Genomic DNA, 18144 nt, shown 5'->3' with positions numbered 1-18144 from the left:
GGCATTGCACATTAACCCTACAAAAATGAATTTAATGGGAAAAAGCCAGACCATTTCCGTCATCCAACTCACTGTCCAGCTTTGCAAGGCCCACTGTCCTCCAGCTGGTATTAAACTAAAGATGGGGGTGAGGAGCTGGTTTCTTTTTTATTATTTTAACTTTAAAGTTTGGAAATCGTTGTTTGAAAGAGGAATAAAAAGGGGAGCTCTGGGTTTTCCTTAAAGAGGAAAAAGCTCTGACATGCAGAAGAAATAAAACACGACCTGGATGTGTCTGCTGCAATTGATAATATGAGGTTTTTTTTTGTTGTTTACAGCTTCTATCACTGAGGGCCCAGCCAGCTCGGGGGTGGACAGAGGGTTTTATAGCTGATGTAGTCAGAGAAGCCCTGGTATCTGTTGAGTGAGAGCTGGGCTGAAGGGATGCTGTGATTATTGGTACCAGCTGAAGGTGCTGAACCTCACGGGCAGGGACACCTTCCACTGTCCCAGCCTGCTCCAAGCCCCCTCCAACCTGGCCTTGGACACTGCCAGGGATCCAGGGGCAGCCACAGCTGCTCTGGGCACCCTGTGCCAGGGCCTGCCCACCCTCACAGGGAAGAATTTCTTCCTAGTATTGACCTTTCAAAGTGCTCAAGTGATGCAGGAGGAGAACTTGTGTCTGTGGAGAGTTGTTTAGTCGGGGTTCCTCTGGGGTTTTGTTTTTAGTGAGATACACCATCACTGTGGGTATGTACAATAGAGATTTTGGTTCCTTTCAGGGCAGGCTTCTTAATTTATACGAAAATGGCATTTGTGCCTTGCTCGTTTTCATTATTCTTGAAGTGAGGAGTGAGAGGTGGCCCAGATACAGAGAGAGTTTTGTCTGAGGATTAAAGTGTCAGTTCTGGTCCTTTTACAAGGGAGGATAATGGGTGAGATACCAAAACACCGGGGAAAAAGAGAGAGATTGAAGAAAACATGTGATATGGTGGGGTGGGGCTTCAGAGGGTGGTTGGCCATTTGGGAGATAGTTCACGAGCCGCGGGTGAAGGATCTGATCCGAGGACAAGCCTCAGTTGTGGGGAGGGAGGAGACAAGCCATTGGGGATGGGATTACCCCAGTGATGGACTCTGGTGGGGGAGCATGAGATGAGAGATTGCGGGTTTGGAAAACACCCACTTTTTGAGCTTAACTTCGGAAAAACAAGGCCGAAAAGCTTTTAAGTCTTAATTTTTCCAGAGAGTGCAGCCAGGATGCTGCTGGAGTCACAGTCCTTTGGGAGGTGGGGATTGGGGGAGGCCACCAGTGTGGGCACCTTGGCTGGCGTGTGCTTGGTGTCACCTTGCACACAGGCAGGGCTGGGGGACACTGCCTGTCACCCCCTGCCCGTGGCATTTCCCTGGCAGTAGAGTGGAGTGTTCCTGCACCCGGGCTCTGCTGCCCAGCCAGACCCAGCAATGGGTGGCCTCGTGGCCGTGATTCCTAACTAAAAAGCAGGGAGAAACCTGAGGAGCATGAAAGTATAAGCCCAGCGCTAAAGCGAACCAGATGCTGCTCAGATCACGATGCCCCACGGTCCAGTGGAGCGAGGATGAGGAGGCAATCACCTGTAGCCTGCCTGGGGGTGGCAGAGAGGCGAGGGGAGGGAGAACACAAGGCAGAATAATCCCTTTTTGGTTTTCCTTTTTCCTCTGGAGCGTTTTGGTCTCGCCCCTGGACAAAAGCAGGATAGTGTGGTGTGTCATTTCCTCCCCGGCAGCCATTCAGCCTGGCACCGTGTGGGCTCTGCCACCCCCTCCCCTGCCCCAGGCACAGATTGCTCCTTGTTCCAGTTGTCTGTACCACCCAGGGCTTCCTTTCCAAGTTTTCTCGCACCCTTTTATAGCTGCGCAGAAGAAAGCTTTAAAGCTACACAAAGGAGGAACCAAGCAGGCAGGAGGGATATCTTTAATACCCAGGCGTGTCTCTCCGCTGAGCCGCAGTGGTGGAGAAAGGCTGGGTGAGCTCTGGCCATGCCCTGCATGAAGAACAGGTTCAGCCCTTGTCTCATAGCCAGGAGGGCAGCTGGTCATGTGTGCTGTGTGTCCGTGAGTCTTCAAATGTGAAACCAGCTGTGTTTTCAGATCCCAGACCAGGCACAGCGACAGGCTGGGAGGACCAAGTCCTGAGTGGGATGCATCCGAGCTGGGGAGCATTGGATGCCCTTGCTGAAGACCTGGGTGGGTGCAGTGGCCGTGATGCCGTTGGTGAAAGCATCAACTACAGTTGTGTCTCGTACATTTTGGGGATGAGGGAGAAGACCAGCTTTCCTGGTCTGGGCACAGAATGAGCATTAAACTGTCCTGCTTTCTGCTTCTCTTGTTTCTCTTGATCAGCAGCTCATTTCACCAAGGACCCGTCCCAGAGGCAGGACCTTTTGCCCTCACCAGTTTGCTTAGGTGGCAATCAAACAAATGACCTGGAGGCAAGCAGCAATTCATTACAGCCCTCATTTAGCATGCAATAAAATGTGCTGTATACCTTGTCCTCTGATCAATAAGTTGTATATTATACGCGAGTCAATGTGTTTACATCACAGGGAGGCTTCTTGCTGCCTCCTTTCTGCTGGGCTCTCTTGGCCTGGGATGATGGATCGACGCTGGGATGATGGGGAGGGATATTGTTAAACAGTAATTGGTTACTGAATTATTTAGCTGCACAATCCCTGTAGCAGCAGCACTGCCATTCAGCGCTTGACTTGCAAGTGTCTCAGCTGAGGAACAAATACAGGGCGCTGCAAACTCAGTGGAGCCTGAGGCAGAATAATTCTGTAAGACTGTGCTTTAAAGAAGAGGTTTACAGTTATATTGACAATGATAGCGTTATGCAGTGGGAAGTGCCTGCTAATCGTTTACGGGCTGCAGCCTTTTAATTTGTAAACTGAATTCTGCTGCTTTCGTAAGGAAAATGTGATGCTGATCCATTGCAGGTTCCCCAAATTAAAGGTGAGAATCTCCCTGCGCCTTCTGACCCCAGAAGTGTTTGCTGCAGGTGCAGCTGAGTTGTATCTCTTGGGCTCCTGGTCTGGGCCCCTACAAGAAATGGGCTAATTCACGAAGCAGCCTGACTTGGCAGGCAGCAAACCCAACCCAAAACAGATGTTACACTCCTCAAACCTTGTTTCAGTGGTGTGCATGTGGTTGGAGACCACCAGCCCATTCCACACCTGGTTCCAGGCCAGGCTCTCCTTGCACTAACCTGCAGCAGAACCTCACCACACACGATTCCCTCCTCAATTTTCAGGTTGGCAGTTGCTGAAAGTCCTTTACCTTTGAGGTGCACTGAGAAGACCTTTCAGCAGATTCTGCTCCAGCACAAAAGCTGCTCTTGATTTGTTTCCCTGCATGTTGCAGGCAGCAGAGCCAGGAAGGAGGCATTGCACGCTGGTACCTCTTCGTACCAGCTCCCCTGTGAGTGCAGCTCTTCACTTGGAGCTGTTCCAGTTCCTCCCCTGCCAGGCAGTTCCTTTTGTCCCTTTGGTGTCTTGTGTGTGTAGGAGTATGTAAGAACTATGTGGTGACTTTTCAAGGTTTGCTTTGAATCGGTCTGAGATCTGGTGGCTTAAACTAATTTCTTCCTTGTAGGTGCTGCCTTTGTTCTCAGTGTGGATGGCAAGACCCTGATTCGATGCTCTTCTCTTTTAACTAAAAGCCCAAAGCTTTTATTTTGCTCCTGTGGATGGATGACAAGCTGGGAGGGGTGGGGGGACAGAGGTGCTGGCTGTTTGTGGGGGATTATTCACAAGCTGGTTGTCCCAGCAGTGCCTGGGGTTTGCCATGGGATGGGGTGTTCCCTCACCACTTCATTATTTGAGTTAATTTGGCACTAAGGAATAGGAGGTTCCCCTAATTCAGGAGTGAGGAATGTCATCCACGACACATGCCAGAGCAGCAGAGGGTCTCCACGAGCATCACCAGGGACCAGCAGCTAAAACTTTCCCACCTATCACATAGGCAAGGCCACTGGTTGATGCTCTGTTGACTTTCCCAATTTGGTTATTGCTATTAATTTTACTAACTTGCCCCAGTGCCTGGCAGATCCAGCACGGGGCAGGGCTCTGCTTTGCTGCACAGGGCATAAATATTCTGCTCAAAAGTCCCAAATGTCCCCATCCAGTCCCACAGCAGGAGGTTTGATGCTCACCAGTCCAGCTCAGCTTTGTTTTTCCTCCCCTTCTTGCAATTCTTGTAACGCCGCATAACCAAGAGCAGGATCCAACCCTGTGATTCAGACCTTCCCAGAGATACATCTTGGGTAAGATTAATCTCCCTAATGGAAGTTGGGCTGGTGACAGCTGTGACTTTCAAACCCTGGTCCCAAATAAACCAAGGAGATCTGGGAGGCTTGTAACTTTCAGAGCAAGTGAGGTATAAAGCTAAATAGTTATAATTATCTTCAAAGCATGAAACAGTCCAAGCAAAACCAGTTCAAGTAAAAAAAAAAAAAAAAGAAGAAAAAAAATTCCTCCCTAGACTTGTGTTAAAAATGAGTTGATTTTTGTGTCAAATTAGCTGTGCCTTTAATATAAAGAAGATATTTTTAAAATTCTGAATTGTAATGGGTAACTCATAATGAAGTTCTCCCTTGCCTTGGAGTAGTGTGGTTCTGTCACTGGAGGGAGCTGCCTGAAGCTGGTATGTTGGGAAACAGGGTTATTATTGTGTAAATCAGCGTGAGGTCACTTAATTAAACACAGCCAGGGCTTCGTGGGTCTCTGAAGACAGCAGTGGAGTGGTGGCTGAGGCAGAGGGGGTGGCAGGGCTGGTGCAGGGGATGGGGAGAGAGCCTTTGGCACGGACTCTGTAGACCTGTACATGACCTACCTCGTAGCTGATGGAATCAAGCACGGATGGATGGATGGAGAGCTTGGGATGACCATAGGGGAGCTTTAAACTTTGCCCACCTCCCTGTATGGGTTTTTTGGGGCGCTGCATGGACCCTGTGCATGCACCCCAAGCCTGGAGGATCTGGCTGGTGCTTTCCAGGCACCATCCAGCAGCTCTGGCTGTGCAGCCCCACTGTCTCCTTCCTGCACGGAAATGCCGGGTGAGTTTCTTCCGAAACAAACTCCACGTTGGCAAGGCAGCCCCGTCTCTGTTCCATGCATCCTTGCTTTCAGCGTGGGGCTGGAGCTTGCATCCCGGGAAAATAATACATCTCCAGGAGGCCAAGACAAACAGTGTCTGCCTGCTTTTTTTACGACCTCTTGTTGCTCCTCCCAGCCATCGCCACTATTCCCTTAATAAGGGACTTTTTGATCTCCAGAGGGAACTTCCTCACTTCTCAGGGTTAAAACCAAGGTGGTTGGCGAAGGGAAGGCCTGGAGAAACAAGGGACTCCTGCTCTCTGCAGCCCTTTGCATGGCAATGTTGTGACTTAGAACCTCATTCTGGTTCAGAACTGGGGATGATGATCAGGTTTTTAACTGCCAGAGGGCAGGGTTAGATGGAATATTGGGAAGAAGTTCTTCCCTGTGAGGCCCTGGCACAGGGTGCCCAGAGCAGCTGTGGCTGCCCCTGGATCCTTGGCAGTGTCCAAGGCCAGGTTGGACAGGTCTTGGAGCAGGCTGGGATAGTGGAAGGTGTCCCTGTCCATGGTTGAGATGGTCTTTAAGGTCCCTTCCAACCCAAACCATTCTGTGGTCCTGTGGAAAAGACTGTTAGGTTTTAGTGGAAAATGCAAACAGTGCTTTCTGATGAGAGGTGAGATGCTCCAGGTGCCAGCTGTCTCCCCCAGGACTAACCCAGCAGCATGTCTCATCCTGGTGACTTCAAGCACAAACGATGGCCCCAAAACCCCCAGGGCCCTGTGAAAACCCTACCAGGAACATTGGGTAGATGCAAATGATTCAGCCCAAATCTTGGGACTGCAACATCAATATTCTACTTGAAGCCCCAACTCCTGGTATCAGATGCTGGTGTGGGCTGTCCACCTTGGTCAGTGGACTGAAGGGGAGAGCAGGATGCACTTCTATCTCATGGTTTGGAGTAGAAGCTCAGAATCTTGTCTGCCATTCAGACTTAGAGGCAAAGAAGTAATTTGTTTAAGCCATGGGAATTTTTTTCATTTGGAAACTGCCAGGGGGGTTTTGAACCTCCAGGGCTTGCAGTTCCAAGTGTGACAATTAAAAGTTTGGGGGTATTTAGTGAACTCTGCATAGCTGTTTTTCCTCTTTCATAGCTCCATCATACCTTCTAATTAATTCCCTTTAATTGCTTTTAATTTCCTTTCCTCCTTATTTCTCCTTCCGTATAACTAGTGCTGTCATCCTTTTAGTTTGCCTTTCATGTTGGAGACTCTCTATTTGATTTCGTTTCATCCACGTTGTGTCTTGCAGCTATTTCATTCCTGGAAAGCTCCAGCTCCAGAGATAAAATCTAAGTGGATTCAGAGAACCTGAAAGGATCTCATGCTTCATGGCTTTCCCTTCAGTAATATGGGAGATAGACAGGACGTAATAAAGGATCCGTCCTCCTTGGAAAAGGGCCATTTCCCGTCACCTGTATTTTTGTGGTACCGTCATGCCAGGGATGCTCTTAGTCACTGGTGACAAGATAAAGAGCCTGCTGGTCCCTGGTGCTGGCGGGTGTCTGAGGCTGGAACGGGCCCCTGGGATGACACACTGTCTCGCTGCGTTTTGATTTACCACCGCTGCTCTGCCCAGCAGCATTCCCACTGCTGGGACAGCTAGCACATGGCCTGGCAGCCTGCTGGCAGCCCTGGTCCCTGCCTGGACGGAGGGGACACAGGGAGGGTGGCAGCGTGCTGGTTTTGGCCAGATAAGGTCAAATTATTAAAATCTTGACATTTAACTCCGAGTGCTTTTGGTTTTAATGTGCACCAAGGGCACTGTGTGTTTTGACTGAGGTACTTTCCAGCCCAGTCAAAAATAAAAAAATAAAAGCAAGCAAAACCTCTTTTGTACACTCAGAGGAGTCCTAGGGGGTTGGATGGATGGGTGACTATCAGCAGAGCTCCATGGAATTTGGTCAGTATTCACCATCTGAAGAGCTGGCTGAGGGGTGGGAATCTTTGATCTAAGTTTTCTGCACCTTCTTGAATGGGGATCAAATTGCTTTGTCTAATCTAGTGGTTTTTTCCTGCTGCTTCTCCATTCATAGTGGTATTTTAACATGGCCTGCCCTGATGTTTTTCACCCAAAAGAGCTAAGTGGGGGCTTCCTCTCTTTCTTTTCCTTGGAAAAAATGACCAGCAGCATCTAGTTCTGTCCGGAGTTGGCCCAGTTGCCTGCTTCATGTTGTAATGCTGGTAAAACCCTGGAGGAGTTAACACTGGGATCACGAGGAATGTGGCTGGAAGTCAGCTGGGGACTTTGGTGGTGAGGAAAGTTCCAGTGCTCTGTCTGGGGAGTAGAAGGTAGCATGGAGCAGCAAGGGCTGTCCCAGCTGCTGTGAGCTGGGGACACACACCTCTGCTAGGGTTGAGGCAGTTCTTTAGAGTCTGGCGAAGAAACTTTGGGCTAATGAGGCTGCTGGAAGGAAAGAAACAGCTGAATTTATGTGGAAATTGATAGCAGAGGAAGCTGTGGGAGGAATGTGATCCCAGGACTTTGAGGTGCCAAGAAGAGCAGTGCTAGAGACAAACACAACTTCTGCCACCAAAAAGACTGACTCACACTGCCTTGGAAGTTGGTTATGGATTATTATTATTATTATTATTGTTATTATTATTATTGTTATTATTATTCTACTGGCAGTGTGAATAGAAGTAGTAGCAATTTAGCCTTGGAGGGTCCCCAGGCAGCCCTCCCTGAGTCAGTAGCGTGTTCTTGTGAGTGTCTGTCATGGTGAGCTGGTGCAGCAGAAGGGGTGGGAGATGTTCAGGGCTGGTCAGGGAGCTGTAGGGTCTGGTTGTGCAGCTCCTAGCAGCCTGAAATCCGCTTTTAGGGGGATGCAGGATGAATGAGGTCTTAGTGAAGTATCTCTCTTAGACAGGGGAGAAGTCCCACAGCTCTCTGCTCTGCCCAGGTGGGACCAAGCTATGGGCAGGAGCTGGTGGCCTCCAGGCTAGCCCTGGGGCTGTCCCTGAAGTCTGGGAGCCCAGGACCAAGGTGGCTCTGGGCCAGGCAGTCACCAAGATGCACTATTTTGCAATAAACTGATCTGAGCACTTGGTGCCTTTGCATTTGAGGGTGAATCATCCTGGTGAGAACTGAGAGTGAGCAATCTCTGGAGATGGCAGTGGGGCAGGTTGCTGGCAGCCCCAGGGTGGGTGGCACGTATGGGGGAGCCTCCTTGTCCCCATCCTGTCTGGGCACGTCCTTGTGGCTGAATCTGGGGCTGAGGGAGAGCAGCTGGCTGCGGACTTGACCCCTGGTCCCAAAAGCAGCGTGTTCCTCTCGGATCTTTGGTGGCATTAGGGAATCATAGAATAGTTGGGGTTGGAAGATCATCTACTCCAACCGCCTGCGTTGAGGAGGGATGTCTTAAAATAGACCAGGTTGCTCAGAGCCCCACGCAGCCTGACCGTGAACACTTCCAGGGATGGGGCAGCCACAACTTCTCTGGGCAACTGAGGCCTCACCACCCTCAGTGTAAAAATTCCATCCTTCTGGACAGAGGGGACTAAACCTACACAGCAGGTATAGCAAGAGGTAGTCTAAACCTACGTTCTCTAAATTTAATATCATTACTGCAATAGGCCCTGCTAAAAGCTTTGTCCCCATCTTTCTTAGAAACCTTTTTTAGGCACTGGCAGGAGCCCTCAGGTGTCCCTGGAGCCTTCTCTTGTGCAGCTGAACACCCCCAGCTGTCCCAGGCTGGCTGCAGAGCAGAGGGGCTCCAGCCCTGGAGCATCTCGGTGGCTTCCTCCAGCAGGTCCGAGCTGCAGGAGTTGGAGATCCTTCTCCGAGATGTGATGGGGAGCTGCCTGTCTCCTCTTTGGCATAAAAAGCCACCGTAAGAAAGTCTTGGGGAGCCAGCCTTGGGCTACTGCCCCACCCTGGGAGCTTGGCAGACCCTGCATTCCCCCGAGTGAGACAGGATGCTTTATTTCCTCGGCAGCCGGGCTCTCGGCCGAGCATCCCTCGGCGCTGTGCTCCCGACTCTTCCCGCTCCCATCTTAATAACTGTAAAGATCGGGGTTGCCAAGGTCTTCCCGTTGCTATAGTGAGATTAGATAGGGCAGAGCGCTGCATTCCCTCTGCTGAGGGGAGAAATCACTCCCATCCCTTTGCTGGGCTTCACCAGCCAGGTTTTTTTTTCATCCACCAGCAGCTACTAATTGCACCTGAAAGACATGCCACGTATTTCACTGCAATTAATATTTCATAGCTTAAAAAATAAATTAAAAAAAAAAAATTAATTATTGAGGCATTTTCTCCTGGAACCAACTTAAAGAGACTCTCTGGCTGAAACGAGTTTACAGCGCTAAACTGTGAAGTTAAAATATTTGTCTTCATAAACACGTCACTCGAGCCGTGCTATTCCTTGCAGGGTCATTAGCAAGAGGCACGTTAGTCCAATCAGGAGGTGCCTGGGAGACAGAGATTTGCCTTTTGCTTCTGGGCGGGGTTAGGAGATGATTTATTAAACGAATTTGAGAGCTGTGAGTCTGGCCAGACCTCTGAGTCAAACTGCTGTAGGGAAAAAAAAAAATCCCACCAGCCAGAGCTTTTGCAGGCAGAAGATGGGGTGCAGTCATTTCGATGCGGTTGGTTGTTTGCCGATGTGGAGGTGTCCTCCCCAAAAACTCCCGAGGACGTACGGCAACTGATCCAGGGAGCCGTCATATTGCAGGAGGTAGTTTGCATTTTAATTTTCTTAGGTTTAATTTTCGTTTTCTCAGGTTTTATTTTCACTTTCTCAGTTTTTGTTTTAATTTCCTTGGTGCACCTGCGGGGCTTGGGTGGGTTTATGTAAGAATTCAGGTGAGATATCCCCGAGTGTGGGAGCGCACAGCTTGGGGCATGGCACGTTGTCGTGCCCCTCCACCTCCTCTTTTGGGTATAAAATGTTGGTTTTGAGGCCATAAAGTTTAACCCCTATAACCCAGTATCAGACTGGAGAGTTGTGTCTGTGATCTGCTCTGTGTGTGGGGAGGGGATGGAGGGTTTAGGTAATAGTGTGTTTTTTGGACTTGAGGTTGTATTTTGTGCATTTTGAGTGCTGGCATGCTGGGACATGGAGTGAGGTGAATGGCACGGGCCTTTTGGAAGTGTTGCTGCGTGATGCACTTCCCAAAACTGGTATATTTTCTGAGGAGCCAGAGGTGTTTGTGTCTATAAAACCCTCTGCTCCTGAGAGTGTGAGGAACATGCAAGGGAAGAGCTCGTGGTGGCCCCATATCCTGGGAGAAGGTCCTTGGCTGGTGATGGTGGCAGAGCCTGGTGAAGGTTACTCAAATTGTAGATCTGTCACTGGGTTTTTCCCCTCTGAAATCCCCTTCTACTGCTTGGGTCCCCATCAATTATTTATACAACCCACACAGGCAATGCCACAGGGTCTGACCAAGAGCATTCCAGGGTCTTGCACCCCAGCCACCGGATGGGACTCACCCCTTGCTGCAGCTTGGGTAGGTGGGAGAGGGGCTGAAGAAGTGTGTGATACCTGCCAGGTGGCACAGCTTCAGAACAGAGAAAGGCAAAGAGCAAGAGATGCTGCTGGTGGTGTGGGAAGGCTCTTGTTTCCCCTCCTCTGAGCAGAGAGGTGCAGCCTCAGCAAGGGCTGAGATACATCAGTCTTCCTCCCCAACAGCAAACCTTGACTTTGAGTGAAATTTTTTGAAAACTGATCTCCTGAGCAGCACTTAGAGCTGTCTGTGCAAAGAGGACTGTTGTTAGAGGTCCTGTGCTCTGTAGGAAACCAGTTCTTGCAGACATCTTCCAGTCGGTCCCAGTTTGTGCCATGTGCCCTCCTCTCTCCCCCTCGCTGTCTGCTGACCTTCCCCAGATGTGCTGAGTCTCACAGCCCGAGGTATTTATCAGGTGGGCTTTCCCTTTGTTGGCAGATTTGCAGTAGCAAACACCACTTGATGTGACTGTCTGGTCTGCTCTGCTTCAGCAACCTCAAATCTTGATTCTTTCCTTGCTCCCACCACCCGTATTGGCTCAAGGTTGGATTGGGAAGCACCCAGTGCTCTCCAGGTGCTCTGTTTGCATGTTTTTTGGTAGCTCTGTTACGATTTCACCTGATCCTCTTCCAGCAGTGATGGCATGGGCTGTGCTCAGCACTGATCATTTGAAGGAGGTGTATTCAAAGGCTACACCCTGGTGGTAAATGCTGGGCTCTGTGCAGTTCAGTCAGGGCTGATACTTCTGTGATCGTGGAGAAGCCTCCTTCCAGAGAAACCCAGATCTTTTGGCTGCAGCAGGGCCTAACCACCATTTCTGGGGAGTTTTATTGGCTGCCCTTTTCCAGCAGAGGGTTCCTGCTGCTGGAGCTTGGGTTGCAGCTGCCACAACGAGCATCCTTGGTTCACAGGAACCTTTTGAAGGAGCTTCTGCCTCACCATGGTGTGGCCAAGTGTGACCTGGTTGCTGGTGTCCCAGATAGGTGGACCTGGATGATTTCTGGTCTCAGTCCTGTGCATTTTTGATATAAAACAGAGGAGGGAGTCCCTGGTATGTGCTCCCAGTTTGGCTTCTGTGCCAGTGGAGTTGTGACTCTGCATGTGGAAGGGACCTGGTAGAACCTTGGCCCTGGATTGAAACCCACCCGTGGGTATCCAGGTGAGGAAGTCTCCTTCTGGAAAGCCACGTTGCCCTTGGTGGAGTGAATTCATTATAGTTTTAGGGCAAAGAGTGTTTTGGGATTATGTAAAACTTGCTGTAAGATGCTCTCAGTGGTTTCCAGGGATGTCTAAAACTTACTGGGATTTTTAGGGAAGGACCAAGAGTGCAGGAAGGGAGAGATCAGAGTGGCCTGGGGAAGAATACATGAGGGAAAATAAAGGGAAAAGCAGAATAAAAGCGGCTTCCCTTCATGTGGGGATAAGGAGGGGTCACAGGTGGGATGAGAGCTGGATCTTGATGTCTGAGGGTGTGTGCTGGAGGCTGGATAGCAGGAAGGTATCTGGGATGATGATGATGAGGTTGATAGTGGATTGGTAGGGGGAGTGGGAAGGAAAGTAGCAGCAAGAGGCTGCAAGGGAGCAGCTCCATAGAGTGCTGTGAAACCACCACAGACTTTTGAGTGTGGGGCGTGTCATATCTGGAAAAGTGAGTGGTGCTGATAAACTATTCAACTGGCTTTTTCCATACTCTCTGGGAGAGGGGTGTGTGTGAGCAACATGCTCAGACCCTCATCCAGGCTGAGGAGCAGCAGATGCCGACGAGCAGGTAGGTACCAGCCACAGTGAAACCATCCGTGTGTGACTGCTGCGTGGGGAATATGGGGAAAAAACTGGGAGCAGAGAGGAGGCGGGGGGCCTTTGGGGTGTTACAGGGCACTTGGAGCTGCTCTGTGGGTTTTGGGGTGTCCAGTTCTCTGGCACTGTGGCCGGCGCTGCCAGCTGTGGTACTCATCTCCTGCTCCCCCCGCCGTGCCAGAGGACATGCATTATGCATGGCCACTAAAACTCTCACCCTGTTGCTTCTGATTACAGGGAAATTATGGGTTACTGGGCCAGACTGTGCAGCCGGTGACGTCTGTGGGGCTTTGAAGCCCCGAGCAGAATTCGGTCAATGATGCATTGCTAAGTGCAGGTGCTCGGCAGCAGCCTGACCTCAGCCCTGAAGCTCTTCGTTATCCCAAGCCTGGATTTCACAGGGAGTTTGCAAGCCCTGAGACTTGCCTCAAATCGTTTGTTTTTTTGGTTTTTTTTTTTGTTTGGTTTTTTTTTTGTTTTTGTTTTTTTTTTTTGTTTTTTTTTTGGTTTTTTTTTTTTTTTTTTGTTTTTTTTTTGTTTTTTTTCTTTTAAGTCCTGCAAAGCTTTGGCAAGGCATCTATTCTGGGTGCTGCTTCCCGTGACTCAGAGGGTAAATAGCAGTTGCTGTGCTCACCTGGTTTTCTTGCTAAAAATGAACGGGGAGCAGTTCAGGGGCTTGTTTCCTGCTTGTTTCCTTCTATTTCAGGCGAGTTCATCTCTGATTATGGGCTGTCAAACCTCAGAAACTCCTAGCCGCCTGTCCGCTCTCTAGTTTTTTATTTCATTTTAAATGGAACAGAAAAGGAATGCAGCCCTCTTTCAATGGAAAGTCATGTATACTCCTAGGACCCAGGTGGATTTTGCGAGTGTCCTGGTGTACAACAGATGAGGATGCATGCCTGGGTAGAGGTGCAAGCATGGGGAGCAGCCTAGTTTTTTGGCAGTGGACAGTAAGTACTGAGAAGCTTTATCATGAGCACATCAAAATATTTACATCCAGCTCCACAAATTTCCCTTGGGCCATTTGTTGTGTTGTGACATGTTACACTGGGAATGTCATGAAGAGGAGGGCTGTCTTTCTCTGCTACATTTAAGACCTACCAAACTGTAATCATGGCCATTATTTCAAGGCTGTTTCCCGTTTTGTGGTGCCCAAGTGGGAAGGCAGAAGGAATGAGCTGAGCAATGAAGGCGTTGGTGTGGATTTGCATCCTGGCAGGGCTGTGCTCAGTGTTGGAGGAGATGGGGAGGTGCTGGTGTGAGTCTGGGAGGAGATCGCTGCCCAGTCTGTGCTCTCACAATTGCAAAGGTGCACACAAGCACCACTGCATGCACTTTTTTAGTCGTGTTGGACTGCTGCCCCAGCACACAGACCACGATGTGTCCCTCTGCCACATGCTGGAGCTTGCTGAGATCCCCTTGGCTTGCAGGGGACTGGGGTAAGATGGAGCATCTCTGCCATGGGAAAAGGCTGGGAGAGCTGGGAGTGTTCAGCCTCTCTCCAGGGAGACCTTAAGAGGCCCTTCCAGTGCCTGAAGGGTCTGCATGAAAGATGGGGACAGAGTCCTTAGCAGGGCAGGTGCAGTAGGACAAGGGGGGTAACAGTTTTAAACTAGAAGAGGGTCTGTTGAAAGTAGACATAAAGGTGAAGGTTTTTACAATGAGGCTGGTGAAACACTGGCACAGGTTGCCCGGCGAGGTAATGCATGCTCCATCCCTGGAAGCATTCAAGGCCAGATTGAGTGGGGCTCTGAGCAACAAGATCTAGTTGAAGATGTCTCTGTTCATGACAGGGAGGTGAATTAGATGACCTTTAAATGCCACTTCCAACTCTAACTTGTCTCTGATTCCACCTGGATCCTGGCATCAGTCAGCTCTTACCTGCAGCTGGGAATGCTGCTGATCTCCACACTTGCTGCAGAACAGGTAACTACAGACAGGTCAGCTTGTGGGAGGAAGTAAGGTGAGGACAAGCAGCAAAAAGCTGATGTTGAGGGCTGTAATTCATCCCAGGAGGTGAACGTTCCCTGAGGGGACACTGGGGTGTTGCCCTCCTTTGGCCACTACCTGCCTGTGTGACCACAACAGGTCACTCCAGGTTTTGTGTTTCCACTGCCTTGCTTGTGGAGCTTCTCTCTGATTTTCCAGGGCAGGGATTGGTTTTGATGTTGCAAGTAAAGCAGTAGTAGCTGGCCTAGCATGATAATATGCCCTCTTGGCAAAATCTGTGGACATCTCTGTAGTATGGGCAGGGAATTGTAAGGATACAACATTCAGCCAGTGTCCAAAGCCAGTAGCTGTGGTTCTTCCGATGTCTCCATCCTTAAGGAGGTGGAAGATGTTAAGGTCTGCAGTGAAACGATCCTGACTTGCACTAACTATTTAGGCTTTTAGATAGTTGCCTCATAAAACTTGCAGAAAATACAAAATTCAAAACAACAAATGGCTTGGATTTCCCGCTTCTCCTCAAATACAAGGAGCCCCAAAGTTTTTTACTTTGATCCTTGAAAACTGTATAGAAGGCAGTGATGGATTGGCATGGGTGGGACAATGATCTGGAAGGAAAGAGGTAAAAAAAAGAGGAAGGAGTTTTTGGGCAGTGAAAAGGAGATGGGGAGCCTTAGACTGCTGGTCATCCAGTTAACCTAGATGTAGCCAAGGAGTGTCCATCTCCATGGAAAAGGCGGTCAGTCATTGGAATAGGCTGCCCAGGGACGTTTGGAGTCCCCATCCCTGGAGGTGTCCAAGGAAGGCCTGGACATGGCACTCAGTGCTCTGGGCTGGTGACAAGGTGAGGGTCGGACACAGCTTGGACTCCGTGGGCTTGGAGCTCTTTTCCAACCTGAATGATTCTGTGATTCTGTGATCCCACTGGGATGTGGCAGCATCACTGTGTATGGGGTAGCTGGTGTGAGGTGGGAGTGGCTCCCAAAAGAGAGGACTTGGGGTATGGAATTGTCAGCCAAGGCAGGAGCTGAACGTTGTGCTGGGGTTGATTTTGGCTGATGAGCAAAGGGCAAGGCTTGAGGTCCAGCTGCTCGATGGGTGCGTTGGTGCTTCAGGATAGAGCAGGCTCGGGTTAATGCAAAGTAATTCACGTCTGGAAAGGAGAGTGCTTTTATTCTCCCTTTAAAAATCTTCTTCGGGTTCTTCACAATTAATTTCTGCTCAGGCTCCATGCATGACCTTGACCAAGCCACTCTAGGCTGAGATACATGAAATTGATTTTGGTGGGTACCTAAATAAGGGCTGGAATCTCTTGTTTACCTGGTCCTCAGCTGCGAAGCCCATGAGTTAATTCCGTGTGGGAGACTCAAGCACATAGGCTTGAGCATTCTTATATGCTAATTGAATTCCTGAGCTCTTTTTTCCAACTGGGGAAGCAGGGACAATACTTTTCTCCCAAGCTCTGGGAGGTTTATGAAGCACCTGGGAACATGGGGCTGCAACAGCATGGAGCTTTTCAGAAAAATAGAGGGGAACTGGCCAAGATTCTCCTTGTGATTGTGATTTGTAAAGCCAGCTGATGCCCGTGATCACAGGCTGCCGAGGGTGGATCTTTCAGGTCTCTGCTGCTCCAGCCCTTTGCTTGTCTGTAGGTGGAGGTGGCTGGAATTTCAGGCCACAAATCCCCAGGAGAGCATCTGAGCAAGTTTATTTTGCTGTAGTTTCTTGCTTCTAGTCAAGGGGCCTCCTCCCTTCCCCTTCAAACCCTTCCTTTGCTCTGCGTTTCCTCCTCTGAAATCCTGTTTCTTTCTTCCCGCCAGGATTCCCTCCCTACCAAGAAAATCTAAGCTGCTTATATTAATGTTTGAGATAGATACAACATATGACTGAGGGTCTGGGCACCTCCATTTCAAAATGCCTGCAGTGGCTCTTTGGCTTTTCCAAACAGGTACTGCCTGCAGACACTGTCCAGGAGGAGGCTGGCATCTTGGAGAAGGGTTTTTTGAAGGAGGTGGCTCTGTGCTGGGGTTCAGAGAGTGATTAAATGTGTGCTGGAGATTCCCTTCTGAGGGTTTTCCAAGCCCTTGTTCCCACCTCCACATACCCAGGGAACAGTCCGGAGGAGTACCAGCTCTTGGTTCTCCTCATTTTGCTCTCATTTAGAAAGGTGCAGCTCTGACCGCTGCTGCTGCTGAGAGCATTGCCCCTGCATGGTAATGGAGGAGTAGTCAGGGTTTTTAATCACTTATTCCAAGTGTAATTCCCAGGCTGTTCTGAGTCACGTCAGGAGCTGCAAAACAAGGCACCCCTGTCCCTCGCGCTGGCTGACGATGACATCGGTGAGGAAGAGCACTCCCAGCCCTGCTTGCCATGCCCTGGCTCTGCACACACAGCCTGGGAAAAATGAGGGCCCTGTCTGGTAGGCAAAAGGAATGCGAAGGGTGAAACGGGAGCCAGGGGGTGATTTGCCACGGTGGCAGTGTGTGGCTCTGAAGAGTTGTCTCAGGGTTGTGTTGCAGGTCTGTGGCGTGGTGTAGAGCGCACACTGAAGCACCACGGGACACGTGGCAGCCAGAGGAGGTGGTGCATCTCGGGAGGAGGCTGTGGTTCAGGAGCTGCCTTTTGCTCCCTGCAACACAGGTTGCTGTTAGGCAGTGCAGAGATGTGGCTGTCAGAGGAGGAGGAAGAGGGATGCAGTGGTGCCTCCCGACACTGCCTGGAGAAGTGGTGGATGCCCCATCCCTGAAAATATTCAAGATCAGTTCAGGCAGGACTCTGAGCTGCATGTAGTTGAAGATGTCCCTGCCCTTGGCAGGGATGTTGGACTAGATGACCTTTAAAGATCATTTCCAACTCAAAATTCTGTGATTCTGTGATTCCCAGGAGCTCTGTGTTTCCCATAAAGCTGATTTGGGTGAAAGCCAGAGAAACATCAAGCCAGGACTGTGTGTGCCCAGATATGCTCAGTGGGGAGAAGCAGTCTCCTAGGAGAAGAATGAGGTTTTCTTGGGAAGGAAACATCCCATCTCCCTCAACCCAGCAGTCTGGGAGAGATTGGGTTTAACAGCTCATTATTGCAGTTGCACTCAGGAGACGAGGCAGTTTTACTTTATTTTGATATTAAAGACATCCTTTAAAGAAGTGTCAGCCCATAGACTGTCACTTTTATAGTTAAAAAATTGTAGCTGCTTGCCTGGGGTGTATTTGAGAACAGCAAGGAAGAGACTGTATTAGATTAATAAGTGAGGGTTTAATTAATTTTCATTATTTGCATAATAGTGTCCTCTAATTAATAGGTAATGGGCAGCCTCTGAATTAATACACGAGTGGGGTCTCCGGTGATGCTGTCAGAGAAGGGTTTTATTGCTGGGAAGTGCAGTTTTGCTTAGTCCTTTTAGTAAATTTAGTAACTGTGAGAGCCAAAGGGTGTCTGTGACAGTGTGTGCTGCGCCTGGGGTGGCAGGGTCTTTTAGGGACAGCACACATCTTCCCTGAACGCATCAGACCTGGAATGCACCCAGGGTTTTGTTCAAGTCTGTAGCTGGCCTACTGTGGGCAGAGGCCAGACAAGAAGCTGTTCTTGTGTTCTATTCTGTCTTTAGTAGCTTGGAAAGTAGTTGCTTGTATCATGGCCATGGTTTTCCTCTCCTTTTTGTTCTTAAAAATCCCTTGTGCGGTCATTTTGGTGTCCCTTCTTCATCTGGTGGGTTTGTTTCTGCTGGTCTACAGGCACGTCAGTGGTTCCTGTCACATATACAGGGGATCTCTGCATCTCTATTTCTCCCTTCTTTTTTATGCTTTGATTGTGACAGTGTTTGTGGTAAGTGGAATGGGATGGCATGGAATGA

At 49.7% G+C, this 18144-nt stretch overlaps 1 protein-coding gene across 3 annotated transcripts in view; it reads left to right on the top strand.

Moving 5' to 3' along the window:
• ZBTB7C (zinc finger and BTB domain containing 7C) overlaps positions 1-18144 on the top strand; it is a 153387-nt gene that overhangs the window by 12911 nt on the left and 122332 nt on the right. Inside the window, exon 1 of one of the 3 annotated variants that reach the window (XM_032096929.1) lies at positions 9642-9783. The exons of the other annotated variants lie outside the window; for them this stretch is intronic. The gene's annotated coding sequence lies outside the window, so the exon portion shown is untranslated. Of the gene's footprint in view, positions 1-9641; positions 9784-18144 lie in introns of those variants that run through there. 3 annotated transcript variants of the gene reach the window in all.

This window comes from Corvus moneduloides, chromosome Z (assembly GCF_009650955.1).
Source record: "Corvus moneduloides isolate bCorMon1 chromosome Z, bCorMon1.pri, whole genome shotgun sequence".
NCBI classification, from domain to species: Eukaryota; Metazoa; Chordata; class Aves; order Passeriformes; family Corvidae; genus Corvus; species Corvus moneduloides.
This window is presented reverse-complemented; position numbering and strand designations above follow the sequence as displayed.